Consider the following 20,704-nt stretch of genomic DNA (forward strand, 5'->3'; position numbering starts at 1 on the left):
GATACATGAAAAAATGCTCAGCCTCACTAGTTTCAAAGAAATATAAGTTAAAACTACACTGAAATACCACCTAACTCCAGTCAGGATGGCCATCAGCAATAACTCAAAAAACAACAGATGCCGGAGATTATGCGGTGAAAAGGAAACACTTCTACACTGTTGGTAGGAGTGTAAACTAGTACAACCTCTGTGGAAAACAGTGTGGTGATTCCTAAAAGATCTAAAAATCGACCTTCCTTATGACCCCTCAATCACCCTACTGGGAATATACCCAGAAGAGCTCAAACCACTCTGTAAAAAAGATACCTGCACATGTATATTTATCACAGCATTGTTCACAGTAGCAAGAACATGGAACCAACTGTGCTGCCCACCAAAAGAGGACTGGATAAAAAAATGGAACATATACATGGTGGAATATTATGCAGTCATAAAGAAGAACAAAATCATGAACTTCACAACAATCTGGGTGAACTTAGAGTCTATAATACTGAATGATGTGTCACAGAAACAAAGAACAAGCATCCCATATTCTCACTCATAAGCGGACCTTGAACAATTATTGTAAAACTATAAGAGAATGATTGGCAGTCGTGGAAATCTGCCTGGGGAAGCGGGGGGCACACCTCATTAACAGTGGTACCTCATGACAAACATTTGTACACCTAACCCTGACTTGTATCCCACGTCTTTAAAATAAAATAAAAAAACAAAACAAAACAAAACAAAACAAAATTATTTCATTTTAAAGTTGTAGGGTACAAGTCAGGATTGCTTATATACGTGGTGTAGGTACAGGTGATGTTTTGGACCTCCCATTGGGCCTCACTTCACCTGGATATATAGCTTGAGTAAAATTGCTGGATCCTATGATAGTTCTGCTTTTAATTCGAACCAATATTAGCTTAGGAACCTTCACATTGTTTTCTATAATGGTTGCATGAATGGATATTCTCACCAACAGTATAACGTTCTGTTATCTCCACATTCTTGCCAATTGTTCCTTTGATCTTTTTGATCATAGACATTCTAACAGATGTGAAGTGATATCTCATCATTGTTTTGATTTGCATGAGTATTTTTTCATGGGCTCGTTGGTTGTTTGTATGTCTTCTATTGAGAAATGTCTATCAGGTCCTTTGTCTATTTTTAAAATTGGGCTATTTGTTTTCTTGCTTTTAATAGTTTGAGTTCCTTATCTATTTGGGATGTTAATCACTTATCAGATGTATGGCTTGCAGATATTTTTTCTCATTTTTGGTTGTTTCTTCACTCTGTTGATCATTTCCTTTGTTGTGGAGAAGCTTTTAAGTTCGATGTAATTCTATTTTTCTATTTTGTTTTTATTGCCTTTGATTTTGGAGTCATATTCAAAACTCATTGCCAAAACTAATGTTGCAAAGGTTTTCTAGCTGGGCATCGTGGTTCACCCATGTAATCCCAGCACTATGGGAGGCTAAGGTGGAAGGATTGCTTGAGGCCAGGAGTTAAAGACAAGTCTGGCTAACATAGGAAGAACCTCAGCTATACGATAAAATTTTCTTTTAAAGATCCAGTAGTCCCAACTATTAGAAAATCTGAGCTGCATGGACTACTTGAGACCAGTAGTTCGAAGTTAAAGTGAACTTTGAGTGTGCTACTGCCTTCCAACATGAGCTGTAAACAAAATAAGACCTTTGCTCTTTAAAAAAAAGTGGAAAAAGTAGCTTCATTGTATGTTTTCTTCTGGTAGTTTTACAGTTTAAATCTTATGTGTAAGTTTTTAATCTATTCTGAGTTATTTTTGTGTAGGGTGTAAGATAAGGGTTCAATTTCATTCTTCTGCATGACGATAACCTGTTTGTCCAACACCATTTATTAATCAGACTGTTCCTTCTCCATTGTGTGTTCTTAAAAACTTTTTCAAAGTTCACTGTAAATTCACTGTAAATGTGTGAGTTTATTTCTGAGCTGTCTTTTCTGTTCTATTTGTGTACACGTCTGTTTTTAGGTCAGTATCATACTGTTTTAATTACCATAGCTTTTTAGTATACCTTAAAATCAGGTATTGTGATAGCTACAGCTTTGTTCTTTTGTTTAAGATTGCTTTGGTTATTGGGAGTCTTTTCTATTTCCATATAAATTTTAGGATTTTTTTTTCTGTTTTTGTGAAAGATACCATTGGAATTTTGATAGGGTTTCAACTGAATCTACAGAGTGCTTTAGGATATTTTAATAATATTAATTATTCCAATTTATAAAAATGAAGTATTCTTTTTTTATTTGTCTCTCAGTTTCTTTCATCAGTGTTTTATTGTTTTTAGCATACTAATTTCTCCTTTTTGGCTAAATTTATTCCTAAACATAAATTTTTTGGTGCTGCCACAAACAGTAATGTTTTCTTGATTCTTTTACAAATAGTTCATGGTTAACATATAGAAATGCTACTCATTTTTCAATATTGATTTTGTATTCTGCAACTCTACTGAATTGTTTATTTGTTCTGACAGATTTTTGGTGGAGTCTTTAAGGCTTTTAAGTATATAATTTATAATCTGCAAAAAATGACAATTTTCCTTGTTTCTAATTTGAAAAAGGAGAAGTTTTGTTTCTTTTTCATGCCTTATGGTTTTGGCTAAGAATTCCATTAATATAGTGAGTAGAAGAAGTGAGTGTGGCCATCCTTGTCTTGTTCTTTATTTCAGAAGAATAGCTTTCAACTTTTCACTAATAAGTATTTTAGCTGTCATCTTGTTATATGCAGCCTTTGTTGTGTTGATGTATGTTCCTTCTATAATCTGTTGAGAATTTTTTCATAAGAATATTGAACTTTGGCAAATGCTTCTTCTGCATCTATTGGGATGATCATTTAAAGAAATCTGTCATTTTGTTAAAGTAGTATATCATGCTTATTGATTTGAGTATATTGAACCATCCTTGCATTCCAGGAATAAATCACACTTGAGTGTGATGTATGATCCTTTCAAGGTGCTGTTGAATTTAGCTTCCTAGCATTTGTTGATGATTTTTGTGTTATATGCATCAGGAATATTAACCCATAATTTTATTTTCTTGTAGTATCCTTCCTGCCTTTGGTTTCATGGTTATGCTGACTTTGTAAAATGAGTTTGGAAGTGTTCTCTCTTTCCAATGTTTGAGTAGGCTTAACATTAATTATTTTTTTAATGTTTGGTAGAAGTCACCAGTGAAGCCATCCAGTTCTTGTGAATTTCTTTCTTGGGAGTTATTTGATTACTGATTTAATTTCCTCTCTCACTATTGGTATGATTATATCTTCTGTTTTTTAACTATTCAGTCTTAGTAGGTTGCAAGTTTATAGGAATTCAATTGTTTGCTAACAGTATATAGAAATGCAATTGATTTGTTTACATTAATTTTGTGTCCTGTCACTCTGTTGAATTTATTATTTAGTTCTAGTATGTATGTGTATGGATTCTGCAAGATTATCTACTTAGACAACTTTGTCAAATATTAATAGAGACATTTAAAACTATTTATTTCAGCTGGCTCAGTGACTCAGCCTGTAATCCCACACCTTTGGGAGGCTGAGGTGAGTGGATTGACTGAGCCTGTGGGTTTGAGATCCGCCTGGGCAGCGAGACCTCATCTCTACAATAAATTAAAAAATCAGCCGGACTTGGTAGTGCACGCCTGTAGTTCCGACTACTTGGAAGGCTGAGGCAGAAGGATTGTCAGAGCCCAGCAGGTCGAGGCTGCAGTGGCCAGGAGAGACCACTGCACTCCAGTCTGGGTGACAGAGTGAGACTCCAACTTAAAAAAAATAAAAATAAAATAAATAAAACTATTTATTTCTAAGTAGGACCACTGCTATGTCTTTTGCTTGCATTAGTGTGCTGGCTACAACATCTGGTACAACATTAAATCCAGGTGGTGAGAGTGGATACCTCTTTTCTTTTTATTTATCACAGAAGAGAAAAAAATCAGTCTTTCAAAATTAAGTGCAGTATTCGTTGTAGATTACTCATGAAGTTTTAAAAATCAGATTAAGAAAATCAGGATAATTTGTTTCCCATCTCTTCTGAATTACTTTCTTTTATTGCCTAATACTCAGTGATTTGCAAACCATTGTTTCATAAATCTTTGTCTTTTTCTTTGGTTGTTTCAAGAAGGTGGAAAAATCAGATCTTTGTTATTCTACTTTGCCTGAAACTAGAATTTTTGAAGTGTACTCTAAATAAGTTTTTTTTTTCTGTCAGATAGAATGATTTAAACTCTTTTACAATCCACATGATTGATCAGTTTATTTTACTGCATAAGGAAAAATTTGTTTCTCACAAAAATAAGAACATAAAGGCACATAGTATATGGGTCTGATGGATATTGTAATATTGGACTGAATGATTGATTGAGTCATTCAACAACTATTTATTATATACCTACTGTATGAGGGTGCCAAGAAGACTTCCAGGCCCTGGAAATCTGTCTGTAGACAAAGAAAACAGGTTTCTGCTGGAGTGGAGCTCTCATTCTGGTACAGGCAAGAAGACATATTACATAAATAAATAGGTGAGGTAATGATAGATAGTGAAGATGGTCTTGAATCTTGCTTCATTTTAGAGAGAATGACTGGGCAAAGGTAATACTTTAGACCAGTCATCTGAAGCATCCTCTATGAAGAGCTGATATTTGAGATAAATCTGAATGATGAGAAGAAACCAGTTGCTCCCAGTTTTGAGAGAAGAGGATTCCATACATCATACTATATGATGACCAAAAAAATTTAAGTAGGGTAAAGGATTTAAGTACAGAAATAGCTCCCTCACAAACAGGATAAAAGTCTAATGAAAAGGAACTGAAAATTAATATCAGAGTCTTGCTGTAGATATTTATAACTTGATATTATCAGAGTGACAATGAAAAATTCTAATAGGGTTTTGCAAGTTTATTGATGACTTCATTGGTCTTCTGCCTTAGCCACATTTGTTGGGAGGAGTTCAAAAATAGTGCAATACTTAGGTGTGTGCTGTAGAGTGCTAATACAGGCTTGTACAGCTTCTCCAGAACTGATAGTGTAAAGGTCTTCCTAATTTATGTTTAATGATGTCACCTTGATAGGCTGAAATCAACCATGGTGGGAGTATTTATACCATGGAATTGGCACATGCTACACATCAGGGACTTTCTTTTTAGAGAGCTGGTTGTTAAATATTTATCAGCACACCACTGATTAGCACTTATCAGCACAATGTTACAAAATCAGTACTCTGCATATAATTAGTATTAAGTATATTAATATATTCATAAAGATCATAGTTCATTACATTTAAGGGTAAGACAACATGATTTTATGTATATCTAAGAAAGAAAAAAATTCTGCCAATTATAATTTTGAGATTCCACTGATGGATGACATATCCTACTTTCAGCTATGCTAAACATGTGAAAAGTGTGAAAACTTTATAGTTGAATAAATACAACATTACTTAAGCTCATTATATAAAAATACTAAGTATTTTGTAATTCAATGGTCATTCACATACAATGCCTAACTCTCATTACAAAGTCTTAAGCAAAAAAAAAAAGACAACATCAACAGAACTTTTAAAGTTTGACAAAAATATTTGAACCTGGTGAGCACAGTTCATAAGCTGAGTCAAGATTTTAGTGCCCAGTGTGGAAAGATAAAAGAAGCAGCCCTCCTTTCACATACTGTCACGTAGCACTTACTGCTTTTTCTGTACATATTCTGTTAGGTTTTTCTTTTTCCCCTAACAAAACAGTAGTCTGCTTGAGGATGGAATTTTTCCACGTCTTAGTATCCTTTGTTTTTCCAGTGTTGAGATAGTTTCCTGCTCACTGTAAATTATTAAGAAGTGTCAAGTAAATAAAAATCTCTCTCTATCACCAATCGCCACTATCATTATCTATGTCTCTCTCTCTCTCTCTCTCTCTCTCTCATCATGACTCACAAATCGGCATATTCCTGTCTAGGTGCAGCATCACACACACAGCTGGCAACAGAAAGGTACTACTTTTATAGATGTTTCACTCTGGCTTACAGATGGGATGCATTGTCAGTAACCTTTGTCTTCCTGACAGTCTTACCATAAAGGGCAGAACATGGTGCTGACCAAATATTTCTGATATGTAAGCTGAGTATAAACTTGGTAAAAAGCTGATTGTATTGAATGTATTATTGGTCTGCTATGTGGCATTCAGGCCTTCTGACAAGAAAAGATTTGCCTTTTTTTGTTTTTAAGAACTGAATGCCAGTGAATGAGCTGTAGACCCAGCTGCTTATCAAGCTATGGGAAAGAAAGTCTTAGAGCAGTTATTCCCTGGTACCTTGGTGCAGTATAAAAGAAACTGACCATTACTACCAGCTACCAGTCAAGAACATCACTCTGAATAGATCCATTTGGACAAGGTAGCTTCTTTACTTTTCTTTTTCAAGGCGCTGAAAATATCCTGATAGCTTAACAGAGAAGAATAAATTGTCCTCGTGTCTTTACACAGAGGAGAAGATTTTCTTCATTGTATTTGCAATTCCAACTTGTGTGTTGACCTCCATTTTCATAATCCTTCATGGAGTATCATGATTTTAATAGCTTTTTCTCCCTGCTGTTTCTGTTAAAAGGTTTTCAGTGCAATTCTTGGAGAGCCAAATTCTGCATTTAAATGTTGTATTTTTGCAGATACAATATAATATAGTCCATATTTCTGTCATTTTTTTCCCTGGGAGAATACCCAACAATTCCACCCTTCTGTATATTTTGTTAACCATGCTATGAGAGTGTGCAGCAACTTTAATAGCAAAGAAATTGTGATTACATCTTGCATGTAATTACATTTATTTACTCACATATGTCCAAAAAAGGTGAGCATTAGCCAGATCGTATGTGTTTGTGCAAGGAAAATCATCTGGCAAGTTGATAGAGAGGAAAATAGCTTTCAGCCACTTAGGTCTCCCCTGTCACGGACACTCACAGAGACTGTCAGAGCTTACTTAGGTTTTACTTTCATGCTTCTAAAATCGATTGCACTTGGAAAGTGGGGAAATTTATTATGGGTGATGGATTTGCATCAAAATATTCAAAATACCAGGGGTTGCATATAACAAGATACATGTCTGTGATCCCGAGGAGAAGAGAGTTGAGAAATGCCACGGTTCAAAGCAACTTTGGAAATGGCAACTGTCCCATTGGAGGAAAGGATGTATGCTGCTTCTCAAGGGGGCTAGAGAAAAGTAACCTCTTAGGTGTGTGAAAGAATTTTAGATCTGCATTACTGAGCTATCCCTAAGGAAATGAGATGGGTGGAAATAGCATTGGTTTCTTGTGAAGCAGTTGAGTTTGGATTCTGGCTAGGCCATGTTTAACTCAAGAGGGTTTGGTGTGGTTACTTTATTTCTTTGTGTCATTATTTTGTGATGATTAGAATGGATGTAGCAATGCCAAGCTTATTGGGCTGTTTCTTCATTTATTACTCACAACACTATACACGTAAATTTCCTGCAAGTAGCAACTGAAACTCTTTGGGTCACTGCTGTATTCTCAGAAACTGGTGTAATTCCTAGAACATCATACTAGCTTAGTGAATATTTCTTTCTAATACATGAATGTAAATTACTCGATATAAAATGACTCCATCTATTATGTTGTATTATTTTTCTATTACTGCTCTAATAAATTACCACAAGCTTTGTTAGTTAAAACAACACACGTCTCTTATCCAACATTTGTAGAGGTCAGAAGTCCTAAAATCAAGGTATCAGCAGGGTTGTGATCTTTCTAGCGATTCTGGGAGATTATCAATTTCCTTGTTTTTTCCAGTTTCTAGAAACCATCTGCTTTCCTTGGTTCTTGGCCCCTTCCTGGCTTCAAAACCAGCAAAACACCATCTTCAAACCACTCTCCATTGTATAAGGTGGTAGAATCTCCCCATCTCAAGATTCTTAACTTAATCACATCTTTTTAAACCAACTTTACTGTCTCTTTTTAACACATAAGGTAACATATTCACAGGTTCCTGCAATTAGAACATATGCATTGGTGTTTACAAATTTTTCATTTTAAAGATGTGGGGTACAATTCAGGATTAGGTATACAAATGTTCATTATGCAAGCACCCGGGTTAATGAGGTGTGCCCTCCCTCCCCCAGCAGATTTCCACTACTGCCAATCCCTTCTCCCCCCCCAATCCCATCAATTTCCTGCTATTGCCAATCCTTTTCATATAGTATTACGATAATTGCTCAAGGTCCTCTTGAGAACATGTCATACTCAGTTCTTTGTTTCTGTGATAGATCACTCACTATTATAGACTCTAAGTTCATCCAAGTTGCTGTAAAGTTCATAATTTTGTCCTTCTTCATCTTGTATTTGTCCCACATCTTTTAAATCCAGTCCTCTTTCGATGGGCAACATGGTTGGTTTCATGTTTTTGCTATTGTGAACAATGTTGCAATAAACATACATGTGCAGCTATCTTCTTCATAGAGTGATTTGAGTTCTTCTGGGTATATTCCCAGTAGGGGGATTGCAGGCTCATATGGAAGGTCAAATTTTAGATCTTTTAGGAATCATCAAACTGTTTTCCACAGAGGTTGTAATAGTTTACACTCACATCAAAATTGTAGAAGTGTTCTCTTTTCCCGACACCTCCGGAGGTGACTGCAACCCCCCCATCACCCTGAGATTGAAGCCACTGGTGCACAGAATCATCTGCTGTTCTTGAGCTCTCCTGAGAAAAGGCTGTGGAATACAACTGACCTCATCATCACCTGGTTCCTGGCCCACACCATCACACCATGACAGAAGACTGGCTCGAGCCCTGGATCCATGGAGAGAGACAACAGGTTGGGGAAAACTGGAGAGAAGCCCACTTGTGAGAAATTGCTGACCAGAGCCATTTTCTCTGTCCTGGTACCAGGCAGAGACCTGCATTGCCCCACCCAGCTCCCATCCTCCAACCTTGGATCTAGAGGTTATCTCAGGAAACTTGGAGAGACACACTGGAACAGCCACAAACACATCAGATCTCTGCCACGCTGAAATAGCCACAAACACATCAGATCTTAGTGGGAGACTTGACAACAGTGGCAGCAAGCCAGGTGAGTCCAGATCTGATCTATCCTCCTCCACAGTAGTCCATTGGTAATCTGACCCACAATGAGAGCAACCCCATCAGCCTGCACTGAGAGCAGAGGGGAGTGGCTGGAGACCAGAGCTGAAAGGAAGTTGAAGTTATAGGAACAGCCTCAGAGCAAGTTTTACTTTGTTTTTATTTTTTTGTTGATTGCTTTGTTTAATTTTTTCCTCTTCCCTCTTTCTTTCTGTTTTTGATTAAGTTTTTGTACTTGCTTTGTTTCTGTTCATTGCTTTTTGAAAAAGCATTTTCTTTGTGCATGGGTATTTTAGGGGAGAGTACATCAACAGGGTTTTTTTTTTGTCAGTTTGTGTGTTTGTATAATTGTCTGTATTTTTTTAATCTTTTCTGTCTTTGTGTCTTTTAAAAATTTGTTGGTTGTTACATCTATTCGTTTCCCCTCTTCTTCTCTCTCTCTACCTTCCTCTCATCCCCCTCTTTCCTTTTTCCATTCTTTTCCTTTTTCTTATGTCATTCTGCTTTCAGGGGAAAACTTATACCCCCATTACATAGACAGATTGTAAGGCAGTGGGGAGTGTGTTCTAGGGGCCCACACTCCTGTCAACAGATACTGGGATCTACAGATATTTTCTGAATCACATTTCCCCTCTCAATTAAATCTCAAAACTACAAAAAGTACAGCCCTCCACCCACAGTCCAGCTTTGGAATTGAACAAAGCCAGAGGATCTACATACAGAAGAATAGGAGATTGAGCAAACAGAAGTAAAAGCTACCCACAATCCATGAATGACAGAGTTAAAGAAAGGAATTTTAAAGGGGGGGGGCATCTGCACAAATGAAGAAAAACCAGAGGGAGAACATGCATCTCACACAGACCTCCAGGAGGTCAACCACTGAGAATACAGACTTTGAAACGTAAACAATGAAGAGTCCTCAGAATGACTGGCTTAAAATCACAAACCCAGATATCAAGACATTGAAAGAATAAACGGAATTGAGGAGAGACCAAAGGAAAGAATGAAGGAATTGATAACTGAGGTAACAGCAATTAAGAATACAGTGAATGAAATAATTAGCAAACTGGTAAGCATGGAAAGCAGAATTAGCCAAGCAGAAGAAAGAATTTCAGAGCTCGAGAAGCAAAATATGGAATTAACCCAAACTGTTAAAAACAGAAAAGAAGCTTAAAAAGACAGAACAAAACCTCTGAGAGACGAGTGATTATTTCAAGAGGTCAAACCTAAGATTGATTGGAATTCCTGAGGCAGATAGAGAGACAGAGATCATCCTGGAACAAACATTCTATGAAATTATCCAAGAAAACTTCCCTCATCTCATCAGCGACATGACTATTAAAACACAAGAGATTCAGAGAACATTTGCCAGACAGCAATGAGAAGACCAATTCCTAGACACATAGTAATTTACCTACACAAAGTAGGTATAAAATAAAAAGTCTTAAAGACAGCAAAAGAAAAATGTCAGACTATCTACCCAGGAAGACCAATTAGAATACCAGCAGACTTATCTATAGAAACACTTCAGGCTAGAAGAGCTTGGAGCCCAATCTTCAAAGTTCTCAAAGAAAAATGATTTCTTTCCTTTTTTTAATTTCTTTTTTCTTTTCTTTATTTTTGGAGCTCAAGCGTTTATCGAGTACCGACTCTCCGGGTGCTGGAACTGCTAGACTTTTGGTCCAGTGCTCATCACGACCCTGATTGACACTCTGCAATTCAGTCTGAGACTCCCACCGCCAATTGGAGCCTTCTTCATGTCCAGGTGGGGGTTCAGCGGGTGATGGGAGGAAGACTCCATGAGCCCACTGGCCGACCTGCAGTGCCACTGTGTTCCGGAGGTACCAGAGTGGCAGACAGGGATCTGGGGAGCAGCTCGTGGTGGGGCAGGATGGAGCCCATCAACTGTGCCCACCTAAGTTTTTAATAAATAGTTCTTGCTGCCACCCAGGTTAGTGAGGGTAGGACCATTAGGCCCAGGCTTCCCACCTCTTGAGGGATGCAGGGTGCCTTGTTCTCATGACAGTTGAGGCTCTGGCTCAGCCTCAGCCTCATCACCCTTGGCGTCTGACTCCTGCCACCAGTCAGCATAAATGTTCTCCTCATGGTCACCCTCCCCTTCAAACTTGCAGTCAGACAGGGCTTTCTTGGGCTCTGGGGATGGCTCTGTCTCCTCCAGCTCCATCTTGTCATCTGACTGCAGGTATGTACAGGTGAACTCCAGTAGCTCCTGTAGCTTGGCCATCTGGTTGTGGTAGAGCATAGCCTCCTCCTGAGGCTGGAAGTCCTCCTCCTCCAGGCCCCAGTGAGCCTGATGGAGGTGGTAATACCAGGTTCAACTGCATGATGCTGTCCTTGGGGTCGAAGAGCATGTAGCTTGTGGCCCTGCAGGCAGCTTGAAGCATGTCATTCAACTTGTAGTAGGTGAACTACAGGTAGTGGTACATGGTGGCCACAAATTTATCCACAAAGTAGCCACCCACATTGGGGGTCAGGTTGGCCCCAAAGTTCACCTTGCACTGCAGGGAATCTGCAAAGAGATCTGCTATGACTGGGTAGAAGTCTTTGAATCCCACCTGCTCGTGGGCCCCTTCAGAACCCGCCAGACACCAGGCAAAGACATCCAGGTCCTTGACCCAGACATGCTCCATGTCCTCAGTGCTGCTGCAGAAGTCCCCACTGTTGTAGAGTTTCACAGCTGAAGGAACACAGTCTCATAGGCCTGGGCCTCCAGGTCAGTGAGTGACTTGTCGGCACTGTCCAGCATCCCCTGGTAGTAGTTGAGATACTTGACGGTCAGCTCATGCTTGGGGTTCCTCTGTAGGAAGGTGTAGGCCATGGTCACTGCCTTCTCCAGCTGGTTAGCCTTGAAAAGCATGTAGTGCAGGTACTGATAGGGCAGGTGGCTCTGGAAGTCGTGTAGCAGCTGGTGGATGGGTAGGGGACCTGGAAGGCAGGCAGTGTCCACTTACAGTGTCACAAGCAGGCAACGTGCTCCAGGACATGGCCGAATAGCCACAGCTCGTGGGCTCATGCATCATCGACAGATAAATGAGTTCAACCAAGAATTACTTACTCAGCTAAGCTAAGCTTCATCAGTGATGGAGAATTAAAATCCTTCCCAGACACTTAATCCCTAAGAGCTTACGGTACCTCCAGACCAGCTCTAAAAGAAACACTTAAGAAAGTATTAAACACAGAAGAAAGGAAAAAAGGAACGACAATGCTCTTCCCAAGAATGCAGAAAAAATATTGAAAGCATCACATGAAGTACTCAAAAATCAAAAGAAAGACAACAAATAAACAAACAGTTGCAACAACAACAAACTCTATAAGAACCTCTTGACAGGAATAAACTCTCACTTCTCAATAATTAGCTTGAATGTGAATGGACTAAATGCACCACTGAAAAGACACAGAATGACAAAATGGGTGAAATATCATGAGGCAGCAATATATTGTCTCCAAGAGACTCATCTCACCAGAAAGCACATTCACAGACTCAAAGTAAGAGGTTCTGAAACAAATTTTCAATCAAACGGAATATCAAAGAAAGCAGGAGATGCAATCTTAATAAAAGACAAAGTACTCTTTAAACTATCAAAAATTTAAAAAGATACGGAAGGTCACTACATAATGATAAAAGGTTCAATCCATCAACAAGAAATATCCATCCTAAACGTATATGCACCCAATATAGGAGCACCAACTTTCATAAAGTAGCTTGAAGGTAAACTAAAAAAAAAAAAAAAAGATATTGACTCTAACATTATCAGAACTGGGGACTTAAATACTCCACTCATAACCCTAGATGAGATCAACAAGACAAAAAATCAGCAAGGAGATCTGGTACCTCAATGTGACACTTGACCAAATGGACTTAATTGATACCTACAGAACACTCCCACCAACACCCATGGAATATAAATTCTACTCCATCATACCACATGGAACGTACTCTAAGATAAACTACACCCTTGGCCAAAAATCAAGCATAAACAAATTCTATAAGATTGAAACTCTGCCATGCATCTTCTCAGACCAGAGTGGAATAAAAATAAATATCAACACCAACAAAGTTTCTCCAAAACCCACAAAGACATGGAGACTAAATAGCATGATGCTAAACAACTCCTGGGTCAACATGAAAATCAAAACAGAGATTAAAAGATAACTGGAAACAAATGAAAAATGAAGAAACATGTTACCAAAGCTTCTGTGATGCCATGAAGGCAGTACTAACAGGGGGATTTATATCTCTATGAATACCAATGAAGAAAATTGAAAGATCACAAGTTAACAGCCTAACAAATCACCTAAGGAAGGTGGAAAAGCAAGATCACCAAAACCCTAATTTCAGCAGAAGAATCCAGATCACCAAAATAAAAGCCCAAATTTGGTACAAAAAGAGAAAAAGATGATACAAAAAGAAGACAAAATCAAAAGCTGATTCATTGAAAGGATAAACAAGATTGATGAAGCCTTAGCTAGACTGACCAAGAAAAAGCCCAAATAAACACAGACAGAAATGCAAAGGATCAAGTCACATCTGACCCTGAAGAAATACAAAAGATTATCAGAGACTACTATGTACACTTGTATGGAAACAAACTTGGAAACCTAAGGAAATGGAGAACTTTCTGACATCACATAACCACCCCAAGTTGAGACAAGATCTCAAAACCCTAAATAAACCAATAACAATCCAGGAAATTGACTATGTCATAAGAAAACTGCCTGCAAAAAACAAAAAACAAAAACAAAACCCCGGAGCAGATGACTTTTCAGCAGAATTATACAAAACATACAAGGAGGAACTGATACTAATCCTATTGAATGTATTCCTGGCTATTGAGAAAGATGAAACTCGTCCCAAATCATTTTATGAAGCTAACATCACATCGATACCCAAACCAGGTAAAAATCCAACAAAGAAAGAGAACTACAGGCCAATATCCTTGATGAACATAGATATTAAAATTCTCAACAAGATTCTGCAAATCAGATCTAACAGCACATCTCAAAAAGCATTCACTACTACCAAGTAGACTTCATCCCCGGGATGAAGGGCTGGTTCAACATTAGCAAGACCATAAACATAATTAAGTATATTAACAGATGTAAAAACAAAAACCACACTATTATATATTTAGACATGGAAAAAGTCTTTGATAAAATCCACCACCCCTTCTTAATAAAAACTCCGGAAGATCTAGGCATAGATGGAACATACTTCAAAATAGTAAAAAATATCTACAGGAAACCCATAGTCAGCATACTGCTAAACAGACTGAAATTAGAACCATTTCACCTGAAAACCAGAACAAGACAAAGATGTCCACTCTCACCCTTCCTTTTCAACATAGTTTTGGAAGTCCTAGCTAGGGCAATCATACGCATCTTTGGAGGGTCATTACTCTGCCTACCCAAAGTATCTATTATGAAATTAAACCTGCTCTATTTATAATTACCATTTCTTTGTGTCACCTGTTTGAAAGCACCTGCTGAAGACTTTCCTAAGAAGTAACAGCTAGGATTGTAGATGAAGATGGCATTGGATCCAATCAGAGTGTGGGAGTCTCTGCATGTGTGAGTGAACACACACACAAAAATCTGCATCCATTTGTGCGTGCAAGTGGGTGAGACAATGTCCAGCTGAGGGGACACTTGGGATCATGGGCCTGTGGACAGCCTGCAGAAACAGCTACAATTTGTTGCTGCTCTGAATTCAGTACCTGCTACACACAGAAGGATCCACCATCCCTGGGGCATCTCTCGGAAAAAAAGCAGAAGAGATCAACAGGCACCTGGTTCACACCACCACCTGCTGGAAAGACAAGACCCCCAAAGTCCTAATTTCAGCAGAAGAATCCAGATCACCAAAGTAAAAGCACAAATATGGGACATAGAGGACAAAAATACCTAAGAAAAAATATCAGCAAAACAAAAAGCTTGCTCTTTGAAAGGATAAACAAGATTAATGAACCCCTAGCCAGAATGACCAAAAAAACAGAGAGAGAGAAAAAACCCAAGTAAATACAATCAGAAATGCAAAAGACAAAGTCACAACTTACCCCAAAGAAATGCAAATGATTATCAGAGATTACTATGCACACCTGTATGGGAACAAACTTGATAACCTAAATGAAATGGAGAACTTTCTGACATCACACAATCGCTCAAGGTTGAAACAAGAAGAAACTGAGATCTTAAATAACAACCCAGGAAAATGACACTAAGAAAACCAACCACATAAAACAGCCCTGGATCAGACAGATTTCCAGCAGAATTCTACAAAACACACAAGGAGGAGCTAATACCAATCCTATTGAAAATATTCCAGGTAATTGGCTCAGCATGTGGGTTACGCATGTAATCCCAGCACTTTGGGAGGCAGAGGTGAGAGAATTAGATGAACCGAGGGGTTCAAGACCAGCCTGGGCAGCTTAGCAAGACTTCATCTCTACAATAAATCAAAAAATTAGCCTAGTGTGGTGGCATGTGCCTGAGGTTCTAGCTATGTGGAAGGCTGAAGTGGGAGGATTGCCTGAAGCCAGCAGGTCAAGACTGCAGAGGCCATGAGTGTGTCACTGTATTCCAGCTTGGGCGACAGAGTAAGAATGCTAACTCCAGAAATAAGTAAACAAATAAATAAATAAATAAAGTATTCCAGGAAATTGAGAAAGCTGGAATGCTCCCCAAATCATTTTATGAAGCTAACAAATATCACACTAATACCCAAACAAGGCAAAGATCTAACTAAGAATAGAAACTACAGTCAATATCTCTGATGAACATAGATGCAAAAATACTCAACAAGATTCTAGCAAATCGGATCCAACAATGCATCTCAAAAATCATCCATCATGACCAAGTTGGCTTCATCCCTGGAATATAGGGATGGTTCAACATCCACAAGACCATAAATGCAATTAAATACATCAACAGATGTATTAACAAGAACCTCATGATTATATCATTAGATGCAGTAAAAACTTGATAAAATCCAGCATCCCTTCTTGATAAAAACCCTTGAATACCTAGGCATAGAGGGAATATACCTCAAAATAGTAAGAGTCATCTATGACAAAACCCACAGCCAACATATTGCCAAATGAACAGAAATTGGAAATGGTTCCCCTGAAAACCGGAAAGAGACAAGGCTGCCCACTCTCACCCTTTCTGTTCAGCATAGTGTTAGAAGTCCTAGTTAGAGCAATCAGACAAGAGAAAGAAATCAGGGATATTCAAGTAGGAAAAGAAGAAGTCAAGTTATCTGTCTTTGCTGATGATATGATCCTGTAACTCAAAGATCCAAAAGAAGCTGTTAAAAACTTTCTTTGGGAGTTCCAGTAAGATGGCGATGGCATAGGTGGATTTGTGAGACTCTCCAAATGTGAGTTCCCAAAAAGACTCTTACTTTTCTTCTCACAGACCCCTGCCCACCGCCAGCTGCACTGGTATGAAGCCCGGGGACCTTTGGTCCCACGCAGAGCCAGATATTGTGCCCCCGGCTGCTGCTGCTCTGCTATATGTGACTCCCGCCTGTGTGGGAGCCCCAGGTCTCAGCTCCCTCCCTGGTTACATTGTCTCACCCAGCACCCAGCACCAAGCTGCCGGTCACCCAGGGAGACTCTGGGCACCCGCCCCTCAGAGATACCGGTCCCATTTCTGGCTGAAGTACCCTGTGAGGGACCCAGGGCCACTGCATGCCCTTTGGAGCTTTGGAGCTCTGGAGCCCTGGGCCCAACCTGACTGAGGCACTCAGCGCACAACCCCAAGCTTGTGTAACGTGCTGATCGGAGGCTCCCAGCTCCAGAGGAGGGAACACCTGACCTGCTCCTCCGCCCCAGCCTGCTGGTGACACCCCAGATCCAGCGTCCAGCTGTGCAGCTGATCCCCGGTGCCTCTCGCCCAGACGAGAGGAGACAAAAGATGAGCGAGACCAAGATAAGCAAAGACAAAAGATCCCCCAAAATGAAGCTGCCACCTTGGCCATTCTCCAGGTAGATTTGCATTGCCCCACTGACCTATCAGAGCCTCCACCTCGGTTCCTAAGGTAACGTGGTTAAACAGGAGACAAAACCCCTCCCCTATGCTGAACAGACAGAGACAACTAAGTGTGGCAGATGTCCCAGGCAGTAGGCTAATTGCCTGCAACAAAAACAAAGGGGAGAGGCTGGATATCAGAGCTGAAGTGACTTAGACACTAAGGAAAGATTCCAGAGCTAGTCTGATCTCTTATTTTGCCTTTTGATTTTATCATTCTGACTGTAAATTTTGCTCACTTTTGTTTGCTTTCTGACTTACACTATCTGTTTCATGATTTTATTGGTCTGTCTCTGTGTAGCTACCAGTATTCTTTAGGGAATTTTCCTTCTGTGTTTTTTTCACATCTCTCCGGCCTTGTGTCTCTTTTTCACCTGTTAGTTGGTATGTATGTCTGTTTTCCCTCTCACTCTTCTCTCTTTCTAACTTCCTATTGACCCCCCTTTCCTCCATAATTTTCCTCTTTTGTACCTCCTTTTGATCCAGGGACCAAACTACATACCGCTGCACAGACAGATTGTAAGGCAGTGGGAAATAGGTTCCAGTGTGCTCATACACCTGTTGGTGGATGCTGGAATCAGCATATAGATTCTGAATCACAGTTTCCCTGTCAATTAAACCTCAAAATTGCAAAAAGTACAGCCCACAGCCCACACTCCAACCTCAAAAGTGATCAAAGCCAGAGGACCCTCATAAGGAAGAACAGGAGATTACACAAGTGAAACAAAAGCAATTCCACCTTCCCTGAAAAGCAGAATTAAAGAAGGGGAGGGAAAGGGGGAGAGAGAGAAAAATCTACACAAATGAAGAAAAACCAAAAGAAGAATATGGGTCTCTCCCAGACCCCTGGGAGGGCAGACATTGAGAAAACTGACTTTGGAATTCAAACAATGAAGATCCCCCAGAATGACTGGTCTCAAACTACAAACCTAGATATCAAGACATTAATGGAGAGATTAAAAAGAATTGAGGAGAGACAAGAAGAAACTAGGAAGGAGCTGATATCTGAGATAACAGTAATAAAGAATACTGTGAATGAAATAAATAACAAACTGATAAGCATGGAAAGCAGAATTACCCAAGCAGAAGAAAGAATCTCAGAGCTTGAGAACCAAAATATAGAACTAATTCAAACTCTTAAAAACACAGAAAACAAGCTCAAAAAGACAGAACAAAACCTTCAAGAGATGAACGATTACTTCAAGAGACCGAACCTAAGAGTAATTGGCATTTCTGAGGAAGAAAGAGAGACAGAGACCACATTGGAACAAACTTTACATGAGATCATTCAAGAAAACTTCCCTTATTTAATCAGTGATGCAAAAATTCAAACACAAGAGATTCAGAGAACCCCTGCAAGACAACAAATGAGAAGACCAACTCCTAGACACATAATAATTTGCCTAAACAAAGTAGGCATAAAAGAAAAAAATCCTAAAGTCAGTAAGAGAAAAAGGCCAGATCACCTACCATGGAAAACCAATTAGAATAGCAGCAGATTTATCTACAAAAACCCTGCAGGCTAGGAGAGCTTGGAGCCCTATCTCCAAAGTCCTAAAAGATAAACAATTTCAACTAAAAATAACCTACCCAGTCAGGTTAAGTTTCATCAGGGAGGGAGAATTAAAATCTGTCCCAGATATCCAATCCCTAAGAACTTATGCTGCCACCAAACCACCTCTACATGAAACACTTAAGAAAGTATTAAAAAAAGAAGAAAAGAAAAAAAGAACAACGTTCTTCACAAGAGTACAGGAAAAAGAATAAAATACACATGAACCAACCCCAAAACCAAAAGAAAGACAAAAAACCAAGTGGAAGAACAACAACTCTATAAGAACTCTATGATAGGGATGAATGCCCACATTACAATAATTAGCCTGAATGTGAATGGACTGAATGCACCACTGAAAAGATATAGAATAGAAAATGGATAAAATATCACCAGGCAACAATATACTGCCTTCAAGAGACCCATCTCACTAGAAAGGACATGCAAAGACTCAAAGTAAGAGGATGGGAAACAAATTTTCAGGTGAATAGAATACAAAAGATAGGAGGAGTTGCGATTCTAATTTCAGGCAAAATACCATTTAAGCTATCAAAAATTAAAAAAGATACAGAGGGCCACTACATAATGATACAAGGTTCACTCCATCAGCAAGAAATATCTATCCTAAACATATACACACCTAACATAGGTGCGCCAACTTTCATAAAGCAACTTCTAGGAAAACTAAAGAAAGATATTGACTCTAACATCATCATAACTGGGGACTTTAATACCCCACTCACAACCCTAGAAAGATCATCAAGACAAACAGTCAGCAATGAGATCCGGAACCTCAATGTGACTCTTGACCAAATGGACTTAATTGATACATACAGAACACTCCATCCAAAGACCACAGAATACATATTCTACTCATCACTGCATGGAAAGGATTCAAAGATCGACCACATAATTGGTCATAAATCAAGCAAGCAAATTTAAAAGGACCAAAATTTTACCATACACCTTTTTGCACCACAGTGGAAAAAAATAAACATTAACACCAACAAAGTTCCCCCAAAACCCACAAAGACATGGACACTAAACAGTATGCTGCTAAACAACCTCTGGGTCAACGATGAAATCAAAACAGAGATTTAAAAATACCTGGAAACAAATGAAAATGAAGAAACATCTTATCAAAATCTCTGGGATGCCATGAAAGTTGTAGTAAGAGGGGAATTTATATCCTTACAAACACACATGAAGAAAATGGAGGGATCAGAAATTAACAGCCTAACAAGCCACCTAAGGAAACTGGAAAAGCAAGACCACAAAAACCCTAATTTCAGCAGAAGAATCCAGATCACCAAAATAAAAGCCCAAATCCAAGGCATAGAAGACAAAAAGACAGTACAAAAAATCAATGAAACAAAAGCTGGTTCTTCAAAGGATAAACAAGATTGATGGTCCCCTGGCTAGACTGACCAAGAAAAAAAGAGAAAAACCCAAATAAGCACAATCAGAAACACAAAAAATGAAGTCACATCTGACCCTGAAGAAATACAAAAGATTATTAGAGACTACTATGTACACTTGTATGGAAACAAACTTGAAACCTTAAGGAAATGGAGGACTTTCTGTCATCACACAACCTGCCTAGGTTGAAACAAGAAGAAATTGAGACCCTAAATAGACCAATAACAATCAAGGTAATTGACAACGTAATAAGAAAACTACCTACAAAAAAAGCCCTGGACCAGATGACTTTCCAGCAGAATTCTAAAAGACGTTTAAGGAGGAGCTGATTCCAATCCTACTGAAGGTATTTCAGGCGACTGAGAAAGATGCAACCCACCCCAAATCATTTTATGAAGCTATCATCACATTGATACCCAAGCCAGGTAAAGATCCAACAAAGAAAGAGAACTACAACCAATATGTTTGATGAACATAGATGCTAAAATTCTCAACAAGATCTTCGCAAACCAGATTCAACAACACATCTCAAAAATCATTCATCATGACCAAGTAGGCTTCATTCCTGGGATGCAAGTTTGGTTCAACATTCGTAAAACC

General features: G+C 38.9%; 1 pseudogene; it reads right to left on the reverse strand.

The window, feature by feature from the left end:
- Positions 1-11,101: 11,101 nt before the first annotated feature.
- Positions 11,102-20,704, reverse strand: part of LOC103271866 — a 111,467-nt pseudogene continuing 101,864 nt past the window's right edge.

This window comes from Carlito syrichta, unplaced genomic scaffold, assembly GCF_000164805.1.
Source record: "Carlito syrichta isolate Samal-C Ts95f unplaced genomic scaffold, Tarsius_syrichta-2.0.1 Scaffold311949, whole genome shotgun sequence".
Lineage (NCBI taxonomy): Eukaryota > Metazoa > Chordata > Mammalia > Primates > Tarsiidae > Carlito > Carlito syrichta.